Here is a 21,627-nt window from a genome sequence, read left to right as displayed (position 1 = left end):
ATGTGTTGGGGGAGACGACATAGTATTTCTATTATAATTTTGTTTGTTAGGTGTGATTTGAATTGTTTGGTTCTGTTTTATAACATTCACAATTTGTGGTTATTTAACTGGTTCTCCTCGGCTGCCCTTTCCATTGGCTGTCAAATTCTATTTTTGCTTTCTGGCTTTATTCCAGCCCGCCCCTCCCACCCATCCTTCAAAACCTAATTTTGGTACTACTTTCTTCGGAAAGCTTCCCCCCACCCTGATAGCTCTATACCCATCTTTCTTCAGACTTTCTTAAAATGTATTGCTAGGACCATAGTAATGAACATTGATTTCTATTTTATAGTTATTAGCTATATATACCATTCATCTAGAATAGCATGAATTGTTCTGTTAGGGAACTGTTTTGTATTTTCCCAATGAGATTTTGAGGTCATCATGTGCAGAATCCATATTTTGCACATCTTAAAAAAAAAACCCATTCTGTCCTTAATGGCATGCACTCAGGACTAAGCACAGGTGAACAGCCAGTGCATGGATGCATTTCACTCCACTTCTAGCACACTCGATTAAGACCTTTATCTGCAAACTCTCTTAATGGGCAACAAGAATCATTTGAGTGTGGACTCTGTAAAGACAACAGTCGCGTGTGTCTAATTCACTGCTACATCTACACACTTTGGACAGTGGCTGAATTAAATTGTCCAATGACTCCTCTTGACCAAATCCAGTCTCGTGTGAGCACAGCCATGTGAACTTGAGCTGCAGAGATGAAAAGGCAGTCATTTCTGTCAAAAACTTCTGAAGTTGAGATGATCTGGGACCTAATCTTATCTTTCCGCCATCAGAGCCCAATCCTCCTCCCTGGCATGTTCCAAACTGAATGCAACCAAAGAGACCAGAGGACTCTGCTTCTGTGGCTTCCTAGGGACAGCAACCTGTTTCTGGAGCAAAGTCCTAATAAAGCCCTTTAATACGCACGATGTTGCTAATCATCCCAATGTACTGGGACCCAAGGAACTTGAAACCTACTGATGTTCTCCTAGGACCCAGAGCCTAGTGCGAAGAATTCCAGACATGGTAAAGGCTTGGGGGAGGGATGTTGAACTGGGAAGGTGGTTGGGGCTGGAGTGGGTGGTAAAGTGTTTCCTGTGTAAGTGTAAAGACCTCCAGTTTGAATTCTAGAGCCCAAGGAAAACTGAGTGGGGCACTGTGCTCCTGTGACAAGATGGCAAGGGTGGAAAGAGGAGACTCTGGGGAGTCCTGGGCCAAGTAGCCTGCTTTATATAGTATTAAATAACAAAGGGTGCCAGGATCGAACAGGGTGAGAGGTGAGAACTGACACCCAAAGTTGCCTGCTGACTTCTCCATGTGCACCCATGCCCCTGCCCTGTCAGGTATACACACAGAAAAAACATGGGGCGGTGGGGAGAAATGTCCAAAATATGGAGGTGTGCTTTTAAAACAATGAGAGCAGAGAAAAGTCACCATAGAAACATCTTGCCCTTCAGCTTTCGTGGTGTGGGGGTGGGGCTGCGGTGGTGGGAAAAGCAGGAACAACCAGAGTCTAAAACTGTCCGCTGTGAAGTTTTGACAGCTGATTTATTACAAGGAAATGTGGGGCTATCCCTTCGTGAACCACGCAGTCACCCTGGCTTCTGTTTCTGCAGTACACATGTCCCACCTAGTCAGAAGAAACATTTCCAGGGAACTCTGAAGGCCTGGTGCCCAGCTCTGCTCATGTACTTGCTTCTGTTTTCTACCAAGCAGGACTTGATAGGGTCAACAGGACAACACTCCCTCAATAAGGGGCTGTCTGATGGATGGCTGTACTTTATGGGTTCAGCTCCTTCCTGTACATCTGAGTCTTCCCAGGGGCCCTGGTGATAAGTGCAGCTGTAATGATTTTATTCGAAGTGCGTCTAGAAGGGATCAGGCCCAGGAAGAAAGAATGGGGTTGGAGTAGCTTCTCTTGGAAGAAGTTTGGCAAATGTGTGCACTTTCTTGAATTGTCTTTTTTTTTTAAAAAATATTTTACTAATTTATTCATATTACATCTCAATGGTTATCCCATCCCTTGTATCCTCCCATTCCTCCCTTCCTCCCATTTTCCCCTGACTCCCCTCCCCTATGTTGAATTGTCTTTTGATCAGTCCAAGATCTACTAAAGGCTTGGGAGCAAATAGAGAAAGGCAGGCTGCAGGAGGAACGGGGAGGAGGCTAGGGAAGTCTTCTTGGAACAGATGTGGGGTTTACTCTGGAAAGGAATGGGTTTTAGGCAAGTCAGCCAGAAACTGGAAGTAGGTGTTGTCTTTACTAGGAAGCAGCTGCCCTCCACCATTCTTACCAGTTAGTGATGGGTCACGGATGCTGTCATTCATTCCAAGTTAAAGGCCCAGAAGAGATGGGTTAGATCACTACGTTCTCAACCTGAGGGTCGTGACCCCTTTGACAAAATTCTATCTCCAAAAAAAAAACAAAACAAAAAACAAAAAACTATTTACATTAACGATTCATAACAGTAGCAAGATCGCAGTTATGAAATAGCACTAAAAATAGTTTTATGCCTGGGGATCACTACAACGTGAGGAACTGTATGAAAGGGTCACAGCGTTAGGAAGTGTGAGGACCACTGGGTTAGGGGAGTTGTATTTCAGTGAAGACTCCCAAGGGGGCTGCCATCCAGGTGACAATGGTGATGAGGCTCAGCAGAGGGTTCAAATCCCTTACCTGTGAGATACTCTCAAAAGTCCTTTTTAGCCTTCAAATACCCAAAGGCCACCATGGAGGGGAGGAGTTACGCTTCTTCCAAAATACTGATAAAGGTGTAATGAGATGCCGCATGCAGCCAGATCTGGGTTCAGTAACAAGACTCGCCTACAGTAATCTGCTTGAAGATGGCTCCATGGCATTAGAGTGTTGTATATTCCCCATCCCTAGAAATTTTAGAAAAAGGCTAGTAGATACTCACTAGTGACATTGGGGGAGGGAAGTCTCTTGAGCAAGAAACAGTATGGAAGACTAAAGTGATCTCGTTTATCTATGGTTTCTTCTTGGAAGCTCAACAACATCAGGACAAGTTATGACAGGCCTTTCCCTCGGGCGGCATCACTCTCTTTCCTTTCAAAACTGAAAGGCTGGGCCAGCTACCTCCCATGGTCTAGTGGGCTCTGGCATTCTGAGCTTTAGATACCAACCCAGGTCCTTTGCCACTCTGGTTTCTTGGAGCACGGCTAGGTGATGGGTCATGTCCCCCGAGTCCCCTAATTTGTATTGAGTGGCGAGAGAAAAGTTCAATGTTGCTTCCCATGACGTTGAGTGTACAGACCAAAGGTCACAAGGCCTTTCTTCAATGTTTCACATCCTAGACTGGTCAGTGTGCTCCAGAGGCTTCAGAATGGGGCACAGGAGACACAGTTGTCCTGGCTAGAAAGAAAGAAAAGGCTTGAAGGAAAGAGGTTATGACCAGCTATGCTCTGGTCATGCTAGGATTTCCATCTTTATCACACACTCCTAAGTGGGAGTTTACCTGGGACCAAGAGGGTAGAAAGAGTGAGGACCAGATGCTGATGGGGAGTAAGGGCTCTAAGCCTGTGGCTATGTGACGGTGGCCCATGAGTGACATATGTGCATGTTTTGGAATAAAATTGTCAAAGCTACTTGTTTGGTTCTTAGAACAGCTGGTAAGGGTCAGATTGGCTTATTAAATCTTGATGGCTACTAAGCAAAAGTCTCTGCTAAAAATCAGGATGCTAAATAGCTCTGATACCTTGAAGTAAGGCTGGCTTCTCCTCAGTCTGGGCTGGCTGGTGAGTCAACTGGCATCCAAAAGTCCTATGACAAAACCTTTTTCTCCAAGCCACTTAAGGGTATGTTGTTGATCACGTAGCACCGACTACCGACTCTGGGCACATTTTCTCCCTCTGGGGAAACAACTTGACAGCTGACAGCAAAGGCTCGGGAGCCTCTCCACCTGGCTTTACTTCCTGCTGATGGCGAGACCTTGTTCCTCATCTTGCAGTGGGCTTTGCATCTGGACAGTTGAATTCTTGTCAGGACTAAATGAATCACTGCAAAGTTCTTGGGACAGCACCTAGCACATGGTGTGCACTCAGCTGCCTATCACTGTCGTAGGAAACTTTTTTTCCATGTCTGTAAAATAGGGATTGTGTGGTCCACTTATAATTTGGGTGGGGATGGGGTGGGGAGGTGAGCTCACATGTTAAATGAGATAAAATGACAAGTTCTGATATCTGCTCATTCTCTTCATTATCAATACCCAACCTAAGGTTCCTTCATCCTCCTAGAGCTTCTGTAGTCTACTCCTGATAGCTTTGATGCAACACCAATTGCTCCACTATTGCACATGCATATGTATTCAGTATATATATATATATATATATATATATATATATATATATATATATATATACACATCGATTGTGCATATGCATCAGTGCCATGAGTGTATTACTTTTTAATTTTTATTTATTTAACGAGTGTGTGTGTGTACATCATGGGCTCTGCTCTATCTCCTTCTGCCTCATTTCTCTGAGACAGTGTCTCACTGCACCTGGAGTTAGGCTGGCAGCCACCAAGTCCTTCCATCCTCCTATCTCTGCCTCGCTGAGTACTGGGGCTACAGACATGAGTTGTCAAACCCAACTCTTTATGGAGGGCCTGATGATTTGAACTCAGGTTCTCATCCTTATTCAGAAAGAGCTCCGACCTGCTCAGCCATTTCCCCCAGGTCCTGGTTTAGGCTTTTGGAAAACAAAACTTTGCAAAAAATATTCATTGTCTATCTCAATTTCTGTTCCATAAATTAAGACAGCATTGCTCCTGTTGTAAGAAGAAAGAATTGTAGCTAGGTCTCTTGATGACGACGTCCTCTAGACTCACCAGGCACCTAGCACAGATGCAGTGTCTCCTTCTGAGCTCCTCTTTGCTCCTTCTACAACTGCCCCCTGCCCAACACACACACCACCTTGTTTTATATCACCAGCTTGGTTGGCTTGTTGCTTGTCTCCCGGAAGTGGAATTCAGCTCTATCATCAAGAACATTTATCTCCATGAAGGTTTGAAAAAATATTTTTTAAAAATTCTCCTTCCAGCCTATAGATGTCTTCTTTGAGCAATAGGACTTAATCTGAGGACATCTGTTAACATCCTGGAATTAAATCAGTTGCGTGGGAAAGAGTCATCAGTCTCCAAGTCGTAATCAAGGATTAAAAGCCACTCTGTGATATGTACATTCAGTGGAATATTATTTAGCTATAAAAATGAATGGAGTTCTGAAACAGACTACAACATGGATACACACATAAAGTTTATAAACATTATGCTAAGGGAAAGAAGCCACATACAAAAAGCTATATCTTGTAGGACTCCATTTTTATGCAATATCAAATAAAGCCAGAGGCAGAAATAATTTTGGAGATAAGAGAAGGGAGAATGGGGTTTTCTTTGGAGGCTAATAATAATATTTGGAACCAGACAGTGATGATGACACTGAAACACACACCTGAAATGGTTAGACTGGTCTGTTTTCATTCGATTTCCCATAGTAGAGAAAGGACCACTGTGGGTTCAGTAAATAAGCAAGTGATGGGGTGTGGGTATTTCCAGGACTAGTGAGGAGGGCATGGGGTTCCAGTCTGAAAGGCTGTAGGTTGTAATTAATCAAAAAGTCCATGGGGCTGGAGAGATGGCTCAGTGGTTAAGAGCGCCACTTGCTCTTCCAAAGGTCCTGAGTTCAATTCCCAGCAACCACATGGTGGCTCATAACCATCTGTAATGTGATATGGTGCCCTCTTCTGGCTTGCAGAAGTACATGCAAGCAGAGCACTGTATACATAATAATAATAAATAAATAAATCTTTTTTTAAAAAGTCCAAAACGTCATGCAGCCAGAGTTTATAGTGTTAGGCATAGCATTTCTATCAGGTAGTATAGTTTTGAACAGATTTCCAAATGTGCTGTTTAGTTTAGTTCCTAGGGGCCGACTCAGTCCCAGGAATGCAACTCACAGACAGGTCTGCCAAGATTGCAGGACTGCCAAGTGGACAGTGAGCATCTAAGCCTGTATCTGCTTGTGCTTTGGGTACTTTGGTTTCCGCCAGCTCTCCTCAGTCTTTCATGATCACTCCAGGTGTACAGTGGCCATGCTGCTGCTGCTGCTGCTGTTCAGTGTGAGTGACCTTATCCCAGGGTGGTGACCCTGCACACTTCACTGGGATCAGAGGTTCTGAGCAGAAATGGTAAACATCTCAGACAAATGAAAACCCCAGGAAAAGCCGAGAGTTACGTAATGTGCGTGGTGAGCCTTTCCAAGTGTGAGGTCAATGGTAAGAAATGCAATCAAAACTGAAGAAGGAAAGCACATCTTGTGCGACTTCCTCATTTCACCACCAAGAAAGCTCTGGTACACAGAGGCTAGCACTTGCCTGCAGTGACACAGGGAGCTAGTGCCTAAGGTGGGATTCGAACTCGAGGCTTTCCCATGTCCTGGAAAAGCGCAGAGATTCCTAGAATCTTGGAGTAAGTTCCTTTGCTTATTTGCAGTTTGTTTACTATGAAGACAGAAGGGAAGGGATTCGGTGGTCATTGAGTAACCTAAATGCTTACGTTAGGCTCACACGAATCTATTTTCCATCTTTTGTTTTCTCCACTGGGCACAATGACACAGTGGCTTTTACAATTTTGCCCAGCGGTGGCCAGTTATCCAGGATTTACCAGTCAGAGTTTGTCAGCACTGTTTATAGCTGGCTAAATAATCACAGCCCTAGCACGACCTCCATCTGCAGGCAAAGCCTTCAAGAGCTTCCAGTCTGGGTTTCCGTGGTGCAGTCAGCTGACCACTGGGCTGAGATGTTTATGCTGCCCTGAAGTGCTCACACACACACACACACACACACACACACACACACACACACACACTCTTTCTCCTCTTCTCTTTCCTCCACTTCTTCCATCCTTTCGCTGCCTCCCTGCAACATTACTTCATACCAGGTAAGACAAAGGTTGAGGGAAAAAGTCAGAAGAGGCATTTTCTACAAAAAGAAAATGAACTGCTGACGGAGAGCACTGGCTGCTCTTCCAGAGGACCCAGGTTCAATTCCCAGCTCCCACATGGTGGCTCACATCCATCTGTAACTCCAGTCATGAAGATCTGCTTTCCTCCTCCAGCAGTAGGCATGCACATACACACATACACACATACACACATACACATGCAAACAAAATACTCATACCCATAAAATAAATAAAAGAATAGCAATACATAAGTGGATCGAGCCACGCCCTTCAGTGAGTCTGTCTTGATGGTCGAAGCTGTTTGAGCTAAACTGAACTCCTGGTGCACCCTTACAGAAAGCCCAGGGGTCCAGAATTGACGGACTTGCCCTAAGTCACAGCAACAGGAAACACTGGAGTTGGAATTGGACTCCCAGTCTGAAACATGGAGGTTTCTGCTCAGCCTCACCATTCCCTTTCAAACACGGTAACCACAATTCAGAACACAGCTATGCCATGTCAGGCATTGGGGAGCCAGGACTTAATCACACCTCTCATGGGGATTATTTGTGCTCCTATGTGTGTCACCTTTGATTTTTGTCTTAAGCACCCGAATCTCTTAATGACCGTCCCATGGGTCTGTTTCAGAGAAAGAGTACATGTCTTTATTGTGGTTGTTTTTTCATGAACATGTTCTGCATGTTATGGATGGAGCAGGAGAGAAAAGCGAAGTCCTGACATTGTGGTGTTTTTATTATGTGCAGACAAGTTATAGTTGTGCATATTTATGGGGTAAAAAGTGACAAATACATTGTGGGGCGATTACATCCAGCGAACCCATCGCCTGCAACACTTGTGTGTGTGGAGATGGAGGGGGAAACACTTCAGATTGATCAATGGCATGGGGTGTAGAGTCCTCCTCTCCTCCGTGTCACCACATTCACCACAAAGCAAGAGAGCTAAAAAAGAACTCAACCATGCCAGACACGGTGGCATACGAGGATAATCTCAGCACTCTGGAGGCGGAGGCAGAAAGCTCAAGAGTTCAAAATCATCCCCAGCTACACAGCGAGTTTGAGGCCATCACAGGCTGTGTCAAAACACACACAAACAAAAAACAGCAATCCACCACGGGCCTCCTACCTCACCAAGGTCCTGTGAGCCCTGGTGACCTTCTCCCTCAGCCTCAGCCTCCTTCCCCTCCACTTCTGAGATGATTTGGCTGGCTCTGTGAGTCATGGACGGACAGCCAGGAAGCACTCTCATGACACACCGTCCTTTCCTCAGGATGCAATGCCTTCTGTCCCTCCTGCTCCCCTTTCTGTCATCTACTGAAAATTGTCATTTGTGTCCTAAAGTTGCCAACCCCGCCCCCATATCCAGTGGAGAAGAAACTGACACGCTTTTGGCAACCACCTGGCCTTGAATCTGGTCTTACTGGTGAACATAGGTGAGATATTCAAACTGCCTAAAATTCAGTAGTTTTGCTCTCATTTGCCTTTTCCCCCTGAGACAAGGTTTTTCTGTGTAGCCTTGGCTATCCTAGACTTGCTGTGTAGACCAGGCTGGCCTTGAACGTATGGAGATCTGCCTGTTTCTGCCTCCCAGAGTGCTGGGATTACAGGTGTGTGCCACCATACTTGGCTCATTTGCATTTTTTGGCAGAAGAAACAAGTGCATGTAAAGTCTTTAGCGTGGTGTGTGGCATATAGCAGCAACAGGCTTTAACTGACAGGTAAAAATGTATATATTTGTGGTGCACGTTATGGCGTGTTGACATATTATTCATTCAGGAATGTCTAAAATGAGGTAATTAATTATGCACCTCACTCACATGTTTATCTTTTTATGTGGTGAGAACACAACACCCACACTCTTACCAGTGCTCAAGATGCAGTCTAACAGCTGTAGTACCGGCAATGCACACAGATCCCAGCTCCTCTCTGCCTGTGATGCTGTGACTTTTGGCCAATGTCTTCTCAAGCTCTTTACTTCCACTTCAGGTAATAACCATTTTATCCTGTTTCTGTGAGTGCAACGTGTTTTTAAGTTTCCACATGCAAGCTCATATGGTGTTTGTTATTCTGTGCCCAACTTACTTCTCTGAACATGATAGGCTCCGGCCTTGTGTGTGATGCTGCGAATGACAAACTCCCTTCTTTTTAAAGGCATTACTCTACTGTGTACATATGCTGCACCTTCGTCACCCATTCATCCATGGGTAGATGATTTCCTAGGCTGATTCCATGTATCTTGACTATCGTGAACAGTACTGCAATAAACACAGTGGAACAGACAAACTTGGATATATTGATTATTTTTAAAAGTGTTGGTTCTCTTCACCCAAGAGGCCTCCTCCCTTCTCAGAGTCTCATGACTCCTTGCTGACTGACTCTTCACTAGCTTAGTTCTACAGCACATTACAGATTTTCAATGACTTAACAATATTTCTGTCTTTCCCTAGATCATAACCGTTCTTGTGTCCCCCACCCTATTGGCCTCTTGGCTTTTCACAGCATCTAAAAGCCAGGTTGGGCCATGTACATATGTAATTTCAGTAGTTGGCGGCTGAGGCAGGAGGACCACAAGTTCAAGACTAACGTGGGATGCATAGAAAGTTTAAAGCCAGCCTGGATTATAGAGTGAGGCCCTGTCTCAATAAATAAACAAACAAATAATTCCTAGCAAAAATATGGCACCACACTTTTAAAAAATATAATTTAAGTGAGTTATCTGTATGCAGTGGTGATGGGATGGGTGCTGTACATCGATTTGGAAGGTCATGGCTCTCCTCTGGTGTCTTCTAGCGTCCCTAACACTGTGTCTATTCGCTTCAGGTATGACACTCTCTCCCATCAAGTGAACAGCTGAGAGCTGACAGTCTATCAGCAACGGGCAGAACTGTCTCTCTGTGCTGGCTCCACATGCCATCACCAAGAGGAAGTGGGATTTGGGGACAGCAGATGACAGAGTGACATCATCCATCTCCGTCAGTGTGCATTTCGTTTCTTCAATTTCAACAAAGGCATGATGAGAAAGGCTGTTCCTTTCTCAGTGGGGTGACCCGCCTTATTTGTTATTGAAAATAGGGGAAGGATCGCCTCCACTGCCATGCTTCACAGACCTTCCCACTTCAGACTGAACTTTCTGGAAGCAGTTAAAGGTCAGTCTCTGAAAAGGGGAAAATCCTACACCATGCTCACCCACAGTGCAAGTCTCTAAAGGCACAAAGGAGCTAAAGTGTTTTAAGAGCATCAGCAGCCTGGTGGCTCATCCCGAAATCCCAAGACACAGGAGACTGATTTGGGAGAGTTGCAGTGATTTAGAGGCCAGCCTGGGCTATATAGTGAGTAGGACCATTTTTGCAACAACAACAACAACAACCAAAATCAAACACAAACAATATAAAAGCAGGGCACTGAAGTGTGTGTGTTCTCAGGATAATCAGGAAGATTAACAAATGTCTGTGAACTACCATTGCCAGGGGTAACAAGTGCCCAGTAACTATCCTAGTCATATAAAACCAACCCCAGAATTGAGCTCTGAAGTCTGTTTTCCTAAGACAGTCGTGGAGGCTAGCAAGTGTCTACAGACTCTCACTGTCAACATGGAGCCAATGCCGTTATCACAACCCCACACTTGCCGTATAATCACCTGTCCACTCCTCAGCCAGCTTTCTGTCGGGGTCAGCGTCTGTGGCTGGGATAAGTAATCTGTACACATGGAAGCAAGAGGCAGACAGAGGAGTCGATCCCAGCTTGTCTCTCTCAGGAGGCTGTGTTCACAGCTGCTCCCTGGGCTGCCTATCAGTTGTACCTTGCGCAAGCCAGTGACTGAAAATTAATAACAGATAGCCCCTCCCTCACAGAGAAGCTAACTATTATAGACATACTCTGGGGATGACAGAGAGCCAGCCCAGCTGCTAAGGAGTTTGCAGCTCTTGCTAGGACTAGAGTTCAGTTCCAAACACCCATGTTGGGAGGCTCCGGACTGCCTGTAACTCCAGCTCCAGGGTTTAGGAAGCCCACTTCTGGCCTCCTTGGGCAATTGCATGCATACACTTGCACATGCATGCATGTACACACACACATACACTCACACATGTACCATATGCACTGACAAATACAATACACATTCACACACGTGTACACACACAGAAGAAGCTTAAGTTTGCTGTGTTTATACCAATCCAGAGCACAGGTTTAGGACTTGGTGTTATGAAATATAATGATGTGATGAGGAGGTACCATGGTCCCTAAGGAATTGCACCCCACAACAGATCTGGCATAGGGTCTATTGGGGGAAGGGAGAGGAAGGCCTGCAGAAGAGGTAGAGGCGGAAAATGAGCTATGAGGATGGGGGACAGAGAGGGAGAGAAAGGGGCACCTACAGGAGAGAGAGACAAAGAGAGAGAGAGAGAGAGAGAGAGAGAGAGAGAGAGAGAGAGAGAGTCCGCAGAAACAGAGCTGGGGATGATGGGGGTCCTTTTATCCTGCAGCCTACACCTGGTAGCACCTGGCAACAGCAGGTGGTGACCTAACCTGCTAGGTCCCTGCAGGCAGGCCGGCAGAATCGCCTGCACACTAACACTTGGCTTCTATCTTTACCACAAAATGTCTCCCCCTGCCCACTTCAGACTTTTAGTTATCTCCTTTCAGAGTTTATCTTCTCCCCATGAAATGCTAATACTAACCCTGTGGATTTCGCTCCTCTATGACACCCCCTCTGTTCAACAAACCCAGGTGTGTGCATCACCTAGGACTCTTGCCAGTAAGGATAAGTTGACTGCAGCACACTGGCTTTTCTTCTCTCCAAGGTAAATCCCCTTTGCATGATGCTTAAGAACAGGAAACAGGAAGTGTGCTGCTTCTGGTCCTGTTTACTTAGACAAAGAAGGAAGTGGGATGGAAGATGAGCCATCTCATCTCCACAGATACTGTCGGGCTCTTGTCTTTACTTGCTGGCTCTGTTTTGAGAATCTTTGTTAATTTTCCTGGGCTTTGAGTTCTTTGTGTCTTGTTTTGGCCTCACAGACAGTCTCCCTTTATTTTTTTCTGGTATCTTCTTCTGAGCATTCCCTACTTACTGATATGTTCTGGGTGCTTGCCCTTATGCAACCAATGGATGAAGATCTATTTTTTTAATTAGCTTGCACAATAACGTCTTTCATTATGACATTTTATAAGTGTTCATCGTGGACTTTGCTCATGTCTAACCTTCCTTATTCTTTCTTGTTCTCCACCTTGCCTCTTTCTGGTCTCCTTGCTTTACCCAAACAATCCCCCTTCAATTTGTGTGTTTGAGCATCTGCATTTGCTCACCTTTGTCCTCATAGGATGCACACGTTTCTGTGCAACCCATTTGTCCCAGTCTATCTGGGATGCTGTAACTGAAAACATAAAGCCAGGTAATTTACAAATCACAGAAACATATTATTGAGTTGTAGATCAGGAAAGTCTTAGATGAAGGAGCCAGTGGATTTGGTCCCACACAGAAGGTGGATTCCTGCTGCATCCACACACTGCAGAAGGTGCACGTGTTCTCTACTCCCGAAGGCTCAGCCATTGTCACCTAACCGCCTCCTAATCCCACTGAGACTGGAGTTGCATCATGGGAATTTGGGAGGACAAAAAACATTTAAACAGTAACATCTTGTTTACTGTGTACACACAGAGAATGAGCCTTCCGAGAGCCTTTTAGGTCTAGTAAGATATTTTGTGTTCAGGGACTTTTAAAAGATTTCAGATAAGTTAACATTAATACCTTTCAGTACAAATTAGTCCTAGAAGGCCTTCTATGAGTGAGTCACATTCTGGAGATATCTGGCATCAAGGTGCAATTAGCATTCTGGTTGCCCCCAGTTTCTATGGAGATGAATCTAGCCCCTTGGAGGAGCACTGATGGATACATAATCTTGAAGATAAGTAACTGACAGGCAAGACAATTTCCTTTTTCAACTGCATTAATTGTTCACCAAACACTGTGAATTTCTGCTTAGAAAAATGGACCAAATAGACAAATCCTCCATGGTCCACGTCTTATAGTCAGATTCTCCCATGGACTTTGAGTGTCCGAGGCGAAGCACCATTTGGACCAGCTTGCTGGTGTGTGCTTGTGTGTGGTTGCAGTAAACGGAATACAAACTAGGCACCTCAGAAACTACAGGAAAAAAACAGGGTGCTTTAAACCTCTAACTCACTGGAATTTTCTCATTTCCTCCTAGAACAGTGAGCTTCTTAACCTGTAGGGTCTTATAACAGATATTTACACTGCATAACAGTAGCAAAATTAAAGTTATAAAGAAACAATGAAAAGATCTTATGGTTGGCGATCACCACAACACAAGGAACTATATTAAAGGGTCACAGCATTAGGAAGGTTGAAAACCACTGTCTGAGAGCATGGACATGGTACGACCTTGCCTGTCTTTTCACTACAGTGTCCCCAACCCTTTAACACAGTGCAGACACTGAGTATATCTTCTGTGAATGAATTTCAGGTCTAGGGAGAGTAGAGACCATCAGAATGAGTTTCTAAAGGGTCACCTGGGCAACCCACGCTGGATCTTTCAGAGGTGTTGCTGTCCTCATCCTTGAACAAGTATCCAAGAGTGCACACAGAGTCAAGGGAAGAAGGCTGCTGGAACAAAAGCCCAGGCACATTCTAGGGTTGACATATCTTGGGAGCATTTAAAAGACTCACCATTGCTAATACTGCCTCTTACCCATGTTTTTTAAAAGTACGGTCTGCATGTGTATATGTATACATGTCACATGTGTGTTGGGCTCAGGTGTATGTGTGGGTGCACATGTCCATGTGTGTAAAGGACTGAGGAATTTCTGGGAATCTCACCAGATTGCTCTTCTACTTATTCACTGAAGAAGAGTCTCTCTGTCACACTCAGAGCGTTGCTGATATAACTCAGCTTTTGTCAGCCATCTTGTTTTAGGGTTTCCCCATCTCTGCCTTTAAATTTTGGAATTATCAGTGAGTTGTTACATCATGTTCATCTGCTCTGCTACCTTCCCAGGCTTTTCAAAGTAGTGAGGCTTTGTTGTTGTTTTGTTTTGCTTTGTTTTTGAAACTAGAAATAGCCTTTGCCTGAAGTGCACCCAAGAGCCATGGTCAGTCAAGGATTACTGGTACCCAACAGCCAAGCTGGTTTGTGAAATGACTGCCTAGTTCCAGTAGCCAAACTTTCCCTAAGGCAAGGTCTCCAAGATTTAACTCATTAAAAAGCCAGACTTCTGAAGGCCTGTTTGTCCTGTGGCCAATGTGCCAACAGCATGCTTTCTAGGATCAACATATAGAGTTGGTGGCCACAGGTGTCTTAAAGGATGGTTTCAAGGTCCTTCGAAGAGTTTTCCAACACTGTCTTCTCCTGTTAGCCTTGGTATCATCAGCATCATTTTTCCATAGTAGGCCCACACTGGGATATGAGACTTTGGACAATAAGAACACCACCTCCATTTCAATCAGGTATTATATGTGTCTTAAATGCCAAGAATGTGTGTGTGTGTGTGTGTGTGTGTGTGTGTGTGTGTGTGTGTGTGTTTATAGTATGTATATTATACATATATACACAAACATATATTTATATATCATATATATCAGGGGATCTCTTGATACACATTTAAAACCCAGTTAAAATATAGATACCAGTTCATTGGTTTCAACAAAGGAATATTTCATTTGGGGTTTTAACATTAGAAAAATGCTTCAGGATTAGGATTATCAAACACAGAATAAATTGGCTGTCAGTCCTATTGGACTGACAGGTTCAAAAGGCTGAAGAGAAAGTCATGGGAAGGCTGAAGTATAATTATGCTTCTTGAGAGCATATTCATTCATTCATTCAATACTATGAGACCCTTTGAGCACCAGACTCTATTATCATATTGGGAATTAGAGAAAGAGAATCTGTAGTTTTTGTTTTAGAGACAGCAGAGACAACACCTGCTAGTGTGGATGGTTCTATAAGATGAAGCTTCCATTCTGCTGAATTCATTCACATTTGGCATCCATCCCTTTAACATATTCCAACCTTTAATTCTGCAGTTGGCAAGTAAGGAGGATGGAATTTAGGAGCTTAATACATACTAGGCAAGCACTCCACCACTGAGGTACATCCTGCCCAATTTATGGGGTTGTTTTTTGTTATTGTTGTTGTTGTTTCTTTGTTTTTTGTTGTTGTTGTTTCTGAGACAGGGTTTCTCTGTGTAGCCTTGTCTGTCCTGGACTTGTAGTCCAGGCTCGCCTTGAAATCACAGAGATCCGTCTGCCTCTTCCTCCCTGAATGCTGGGATTACAGATGTGTGCCATCGTGCCCAGTCAATTTATGTACTTTTAATCACACTAGTTTTGACTTCATAATCTGTATTAAGTCCATGAGTATTCTTTTTCTTACCTTTAAAATGCTCACTATGTAGTCTGAAATGTTGTTGTGGGTTTTTTTTCCCTTTTAGCTCCATCTGTCCCTTTGTGTCCTGGTAGTCCTATGCCCAAGATAGCCATATGCATACAGAGACCAGGATTCAATTTCTGCTCTTTCATTTATCAACTGTGAGCCTCTTAGGGCACCAATGAAGCCTAACACACAGTTTGCTGTACACAAAGGAGCTGTGAATGCTATGAGGTGATGAGGCACCAACAAGAGCCATAGTCACAGCATAGGACAGTGCCTATTCTGAAGCAGCTAAGAGGACAAGTGCTGTGGAAGCACCATGGGACACCAGTTAGCAAGGTCAGCAAGGGTAACTTGGCTCTAATATTATGGCTTTGCAGGTGGCAAAGAGGATTCCAGGCAAAAGAAACTTTATAGACAGAGTCTCCGAGATATAAAGAGCCCTGCGTATTCAGAGAAAATGAGAAGGAATTCTCATAATTTAGGTGGGAAATCATGGCTTTTGATGAGTTATACAGAAGGCACTTCTGTGAGGGGTTTATGCCACATTAAAGAATTTGAGATTTATTTAAATGACCAATGGAAAGTTTCATACTTTCATTCTATAAGTTGTGTGTGTGTGTGTGTGTGTGTGTGTGTGTGTGTGTGTGTGTGTGAATGTGTACCAAGGATTGCTGTAAACCCTTTTATCAGGGAAAGAAGAGAAAGAAGAAGAAGAGGAGAGAGAGGAGGAAGGGGGAGGAAGAGGAAGAGGTGAAGGAAAGAAGAGGAGGAAGAGGAAGGAAAGGAAGGGGGAAGAAATCCAGGCTCCCCCATTCAGTTTAAGAAATGAGCAATCACCAGTCCTTCCGTAACTTTCTGTACCTCTGCCTCAGTGGTACCCTTCTCCTTGTTCCCCAAGAGGACGCTGAATCTCAAGTTAGCCTTCGCTGTTTCCTTCATTGCCATTACAGACTTACAGAAGATGGTGGCAGAGTTATTTGTTAAATAGATCAGAATATTGGTGGGTGGTCCTGAGTGTCCCTTATTGTAGACGCTGCCTCTGCTTCTGGTGTCACTGTATGATGCTCTCAAGCCCTCATCACCTTTGGTTTTTATGCTGGTGTGTCTCCCTCCATAGTTTTCCTATTTATTATTAAAATAACATCACACAAGTCACTTTACACAAGGCTTTTCCTTTAACATAGTAACTGTTAGAATTTTTGCTGCCCATCCTTATCCATATGTGAGCAGAATATCGTAATTGTGAGCATTTGTGTTTGGGGCTTGAATCTTTCACATCTTACTACTTTAGGCTGTCTGTATTTATAGATAATCTTTGTATTAATTATTTTTATAACTGCACAATATTCCATCAAGCAAATGCATTACAATTTGTTCTATCATAATTAAATTGCTGGAAATTCTGGCTGTTTCCCATATTATGCTATTATAAGTAACATTGCTGTAAGAGCCTTTTCACTTTAGACTTTTTTTTCTTTCTTTGAATTATTTCCTTAGGATATATTTTTATGAATGAGATTACTCAGTGAAAGGCATGATTAATTCTGCAGTGCTTATAACCCAAGGGGTTTGCTTTAGAATAAAAATTTGTTTATATTTATGATTAAAAAACAATCTCTGCTCATCATAGAACATATCAAATATGTAGAAATGGCTAGAGAAATTCAAATATCTCAGAATTCTATCCTACAGGGATAATCATTATTAATTTTTACAATAATTGCTTTAAATTTTAATCAATTATTAACCCTGAGAGATTTCTTTCCACTTCACAATTCTGAGATTTTTATATTATTTTACATGTCAATTTTTACCCTTGATCATCAGCTTTTCTCATACAATAGAATATTGGTTTTGAACTGATACCTTTCTTTTCTTTTTAAGACTGGGCCTCTGTCTAGATTGGCTTCAACCTTATTATGTGGCTTAGGTTGGCCCCAAATGTGCTATGTAGCTAAAAATGACCTTGAACTTTTTATTTCCCCCACTTCTGCATCCCGAGTGTCGGGAATACAGGCTTGAGGCACCATCTTGAGTTTCTTTAGTCCTGGGGATCAAACTCAGGGTCTTGTGCATGCTAGGCGTGGAGTATATGCCTAATCTGAGGGCAGATATTTCTTCATGGCCACCTGACACTGAGCTGCCTGGCTGGTTGTCAACTCCTTGTTATTGGAGTTCTTAACTGGAATAGATAATGCTTTAAATGAGTGCTCTCACATGACCCTTTGAGAGAATTCTGGCTATTTTCTTAGCACAAAGGTTTAGATGTAAGCGGTGGATGAAAAGCATCACGAGTTGTTAGTTTTTGACTGATACTAGAGTGTGTCCTGGCTTATTCCTTGCTGCTTTGTATGAGTTTCCTATTACTGCGACAACTAATCGCCACAAATACGGTGGCTTAAAAATTTGACATTTCTTTACACCTCACATCCAAAGTTGTTCTCATTAGGCTAATAGCAAATGGGCAGCATGGTTGCATTCCTTCCAAGGATTCTAGAAGAATATCTTGCTATTTCTGGCTCCATTTCTTTGCCTATTCCAAAACCAGTTTAGTCAAGTCCTTCCCACTTTGTCTGCACTCTCTTCTCTGCCTTGCTCTTCCATTTCTTTTTTTAGCACCATTGTGAGTACAATGGGCTTTCCCACGTTTCTGCTTTTTCTCATACACCCGGATGCTGTAGCACGTGCATAGCGACGTTTGACTGAGGCAATGTCAGTACATCATGTAGAAACGAACAGGCTGTGAGTTCTGCTGCTGTAACTCTGGGCTTGGGCAAGTCTGTTTTATTTCTTTCCATTTGGTTGGTATTTGAAATGTGCCTAGGACATGTGGTGACGGACACAGGGACGGATATAAATCATTGCTCTCAAATAACCCTCAACCTTAAACTTTAGGCTTCTTCTGCAAAATAGCAACAATAATTACATAGATCCCAAAAGGACATGCAAGTGAATCGTAAAAAGCAATTCAAATGTGAGAACTTTGCTATTTTAAGTGTTAACAGTTTTCCTAAAAAGATAAGGCAGCCGAGGAAGACGATGCATCTACGTAAACTTCCCTTTCATCTCCTGTAAGTACAGTTTATGATACAAGAGCCACACCTTTACCAAAGAACGCTCCCCCCCTTTTTTTTTTGCTAGATTTTTCCTTAGGAGCTAGGGCTGTAATTACACCTCTGTCTTTGCAGGGGGCAATCCACTTTCCAAAGCCCATCTAATGGATATTTCTAGTCTTGTGAACTGGCCAATACGATTTCTTGAATCATCGCCCAGTGCGGACCCAATTTATATTTGGAATTTCATGCCATCTTGAAGAAGTATCACTGAGTGCCAGGGTCTTCTCTGAGCTAATTGGGCTTTGGCAGTGATGTCATTCGGCGGTGGGCGTTAGTGGAGAAGATGGCAGCGACGACAACTCCGATCCCGTTTCGGCAATGTGTGCCCATGTGTGCAAAGAGGCTGCTCCCTCACGTGCAGTCACTCCGCCTGCTGTAGTCTCACTTCTGGTCCCTTTCTGAAGACGGAGATCAGGAGGCTATTTATACCCCATGGCTAGAAGAAGCCCTTCTTTCCTTCCTTGCTACATACAACTGTTATTAGTATGTCTGAAAAATATGGTTTTAAAATTCAGTCAAAGACATCATGAGACTTATCAAACTTTTCCTAAGAGGAAGCCAGAAGCAAAGAGAAACTCTGTCCAGGGTTAGGATTTTAGTCTTTGGAACTAAGCAAACGTGTTGAGAATAGCTATGCACCTCTTAAGGCCTGATCTTCAGCTCCTCTTTCTTCAAAATAAAGGTAACGTTTATTTTTATTGTTTATGTGCATAAACATGATGCTGTGCTGCAGAAGGACAGTTTCATGCAAGTATGTACTGTGTGCTGAGCATTTCCCCATACCCGTACATGAGAATCATACATCTTGCCTCACTGAACAGTTTAGTCTTGTTAGGTACACTTACCCAGCGTGGAACCTGTCTTTGTGCCCTCTTTCTCATGTCTGATGACTCCCAAGACATCCGCTTTTGTTTTCTTTCCTGTGAAATGAGCCTCACGGACCAAGAGCATTGGAAAGAATTTTCCCGTGGTTTCTTATGGAGCTGGAGATGAAGGGTTTGCCACACACCCCGTGTTGTGGCTATTGGCATTGCTGAGATGCCCTTCGACACCGTCCTCAGGCTCTCTGTTGTTCATGAATCATTCGGTCCTGTTAGGAATGCTTGCCCATGCTGCTTCTAACAGCAGCCGAGGGGTGTCCCAAGGGGGGAACATAAAAGCAACCTCTCCTGTTTTCTCAAACATGCTTCAGATGACATAGAACTTGTCCAGGGCAGTACTAGGTCACGAGAGTTCATTGCTTAAGGCAGTGTGAAAGCAGTATGGCAAAGACACATGGCTTCCCCACACCTGGAATGACTATACCACCCTTTGTCCTTGCTAGTTAACATTCTATTAAAAAGAAAAATAGCCATCAGATGCAGAGATGCCCAAGTCATGAAAGCCTCGAATGTGTCATCTGGGGCTCAGATTCTCCTGGGTGTGCTCTGGTCTGGACTTTAGCTGAAGTCTGAGGAGACTAAAGGAAGAAAACATAGTCCTCAAAAAGCAAAAATAACAAAAACCAGTGTAATGTGGAGATGTTAGTGCTTGAAGAGGTGACTGGCCCAGGTGGCACGGGCAGGGGGAAGGTGCTGGGGAGCAGGGAGCCAAGGAAGGAATCACGAGCCTTGATGGTTAACGGGGCTAAAGGGTAGAGTTAGGGATTATGTTAGGGCCACTGAGCACAGGAAAACAAACAATGCCAGCCCCTTTGGGATGAGCTGCTTGAATCAGAGCAGGAAGTCTAAGTGGGGCCCGAAACTCAAGGGGAAGAACTAAGGCTTTACATTCTGTGGGTTTTTTTTTCTGAAGCAGAGACTCAGCTCTCTGAGTCCAGGTCCAGCGCGCGAGCGTGTGTGTGTGTGTGTGTGTGTGTGTGTGTGTGTGTGTGTGTGTGTGTGTGTGTGTATGTGTTTTATGAAACAAGGTCTTTTAAAAAAATTTTTTATTAATTTATTCTTGTTACATCTCAATGGTTAACCCATCCCTTGTATCTTCCCATTCTTCCCTCCCTCCCATTTTCCCCTTATTCCCCTCCCCTATGACTGTTCCTGAGGGGGATTACCTCCCCCTATATATGCTCAACATTAAAGAAATGAAACAAGGTCTTATGCAGCCTAGAACTCCTTATGCAGTGGAGAATTTGAACTTATGATCCTTCTCTTGTCTCCAGACCCAAAGGACTGGAACTACAGGTGTGCACCAGCACACCCTGGTTCTGTGGCGCTGCGGGGGACTCCAGGGCTTTGTGCCCACTGGGTACCATTCTACACTGAGCTCTATTCTCTGTCCTGTGGTTTATTTTGATTTTTGTTTTGTTTTGGCTTGGTTTGGTTTTTTCCCCTCTTTTAAAAATTGTTTCTTTTTTTTTAACATATACATTTATATTATTACACATGAATAAAATGAACTACATAGACCCATGAGACAATCAGGAATTATATAAATGTTACATTCATAGTGATTTAGCTATTTGTATTTGGCAAACTTGAAGTAAACATCTTTCCTATAATATTTATCATATCTATTAACTTAAAACATCTGTCTTGATCTAAAACATCTTAACCCCTAACCTACTAGCTTAATTGAAAGATTAAACTATCTGGTCTTCAATCCCATTAGAGACTTGAGGAGGAATAAAACTTAAATACCTGAGTGAACCAGAAATACAGGTTAGCAGCTTCCAAAATGAAAAAAAAAATGACGGAGACAATTTACTGCCTGAACCTACCACTCTCTATAATCTTGGAGCATCATCTTCAGCATTCTGGCCCAATATATCTGACAGACATATTTGCAAGGCAGGAACTATTGAGAACTTGCTTACCCTGTCTTAGCAGAGTTCGGTTGTCAACTCTGCCTGCATCTAAACTTGCCTATTTTTAGGCAGAATTCTGTCTGTGGCAGAGATGAGGACATTTTCCCCAGTGGCTGGTTTGCCACATATCAAGCCACCTCCATCAAGAGGTTCTTTTATGCTCATCTTCTTTTTTGAGGCAGGCTGGGTATTGCCAGGATTTAACTTGTCTTGTCAAAGAATCTTTAGAATAATAAAAACATCTTTAAATGACAAATTCTGTAGGTCTCTGAGACTTTTGAAGACCTTATTTAACTATTTTACCT

This window comes from Acomys minous (genome assembly GCF_964271855.1).
Source record: "Acomys minous genome assembly, chromosome: 1".
NCBI classification, from domain to species: Eukaryota; Metazoa; Chordata; class Mammalia; order Rodentia; family Muridae; genus Acomys; species Acomys minous.
This window is presented reverse-complemented; position numbering follows the sequence as displayed.